Raw genomic sequence first — 2366 nt, forward strand, 5'->3', positions numbered from 1 at the left:
AAACTACCTAACAAACTCCCTCTCTCTCTAATTTTCGAAAATATCTTCCCTTTTTTTCAAAATTTCTTTTTAATTAACTAATTATTTTAATTTTTGATTTTAATTTTCGAAAAATTACTAACCTTTTTTAAAAACTATTTTCGAAAATTACTAACTCTTTTTCAAAAATAATTTTCGAAAATTCTCCTTCTCTCTCATCTCCTTTTATTTATTTATTCATCTACTAACACCTCTCTTCATCCCACATCTCTGCTCTCCTTACCCTTGTGTTTCTTTCTTTAGATTACATTCTTTTCTTCTTCTACTCACACAGGGGAACCTCTATACCTGTGGTAAAAAGGATCCCTATTATTATTTTTCTCTCCCTCTTTTTCATATGAGCAGGAGCAAGGACAAGAACATTCTTGTTAAAGCAGATTCAGAACCTGAAAGGACTCTGAAGAGGAAACTAAGAGAAGCTAAATTACAACAATCCAGCAAGCACCTTTCAGAAACTTTCGAACAGAAAGAGGAGATGGCAGCCGAAAATAATAATAATGCAAGGAGGATGCTTGGTGACTTTACTGCACCTAATTCCAATTTACCTGGAAGAAGCATGTCTATTCCTGCCATTGGAGCAAACAATTTTGAGCTGAAACCTCAATTAATTTCTCTGATGCAGCAGAACTGCAAGTTTCATGGACTTCCATCTGAAGATCCTTTTCAGTTCTTAACTGAATTCTTGCAGATCTGTGATACTGTTAAGACTAATGGAGTAGATCCTGAAGTCTACAGGCTCATGCTTTTCCCTTTTACTGTGAGAGACAGAGCTAGAATATGGTTAGACTCTCAACCCAAAGATAGCCTGAACTCTTGGGATAAGCTAGCCAAGGCTTTCTTAGCCAAGTTCTTTCCTCCTCAAAAGCTGAGTAAGCTTAGAGTGGATGTTCAAACCTTCAGACAGAAAGAAGGTGAATTCCTCTATGAAGCTTGGGAGAGATACAAAGAACTAACCAAAAAGTGTCCTTCTGACATGCTTTCAGAATGGACCATCCTGGATATATTCTATGATGGTCTATCTGAATTGGCTAAAATGTCAGTGGATACTTCTGCAGGTGGATCCATTCACCTAAAGAAAACACCTGCAGAAGCTCAAGAACTCATTGACATGGTTGCTAATAACTAGTTCATGTACACTTCTGAGAGGAATCCTGTGAGTAATGAGACGCCTATGAAGAAGGGAGTTCTTGAAATTGATACTCTGAATGCCATACTGGCTCAGAATAAAATATTGACTCAGCAAGTCAATATGATTTCTCAGAGTCTGAATGGAATGTAAGCTGCATCCAATAGTACTCAAGAGGCATCTTCTGAAGAAGAAGCTTATGATCCTGAAAACCTTGCAATAGCAGAGGTGAATTACATGGGTGAACCTAATGGAAACACCTATAACCCCTCATGGAGAAATCACCCAAATCTCTCATGGAAGGATCAACAAAAGCCTCAACAAGGCTTTAATAATGGTGGAAGAAATAGGTTTAACAATAGTAAACCTTCTCCATCATCCACTCAGCAACAGACGGAGAACTCTGAACAAAATACCTCTAATTTAGCAAACTTAGTCTCTGCTCTATCTAAGGCCACTGTAAGTTTCATGAACGAACAAGGTCCTCCATTAGAAATTTAGAGGTACAAGTGGGCCAGCTGAGTAAAAGGATCACTGAAATCCCTCCTAGTACTCTCCCAAGCAATACAGAAGAAAATCCAAAAGGAGAGTGCAAGGCCATTGACATAGTCAACACGGCTGAACCTGGAGAGGAAGGGGAGGATGTAAATCCCAGTGAGGAAGACCTCCTGGGACGTCCAGTGATCAATAAGGAGTTTCCCTTTGAGGAACCAAAGGAATCTGAGACTCATCTAGAGACCATAGAGATTCCATTGAACCTCCTTATGCCCTTCATGAGCTCTGACGAGTATTCATCTTCTGAAGAGAATGAGGATGTTACTGAAGAGCAAGTTACCAAGTACCTTAGTGCAATCATGAAGCTGAATGCCAAATTATTTGGTATTGAGACTTAGGAGGATGAACCTCCCTTGTTCACCAATGAACTAAGTGATCTGGATCAACTAACATTGCCTCAGAAGAAACAGGATCCTAGAAAGTTCGTAATACCTTGTACCATAGGCAACATGATCTTTGAAAAGGCTCTGTGTGACCTTGGTTCAGGGATAAACCTCATGCCCCTCTCTGTAATAGAGAAACTGGGAATCTTTGGGGTGCAAGCTACTAAAATCTCATTAGAGATGGCAGACAATTCAAGAAAACAGGCTTATGGACAAGTAGAGGACGTGTTAGTAAAGGTTGAAGGCCTTTACATCCCTGATAA

General features: G+C 39.3%; 1 non-coding gene across 1 annotated transcript; it reads right to left on the reverse strand.

Moving 5' to 3' along the window:
- Positions 1-910: 910 nt before the first annotated feature.
- Positions 911-1018, reverse strand: LOC148553466 (small nucleolar RNA R71). Its single transcript, XR_015892747.1, has one exon. It is a non-coding gene; the product is annotated as a small nucleolar RNA R71 (small nucleolar RNA).
- Between the last annotated feature and the right edge of the window lie 1348 nt (positions 1019-2366).

This window comes from Arachis ipaensis, chromosome B7, assembly GCF_059453495.1.
Source record: "Arachis ipaensis isolate K30076 ecotype BB chromosome B7, ASM5945349v1, whole genome shotgun sequence".
Taxonomy (NCBI): Eukaryota; Viridiplantae; Streptophyta; class Magnoliopsida; order Fabales; family Fabaceae; genus Arachis; species Arachis ipaensis.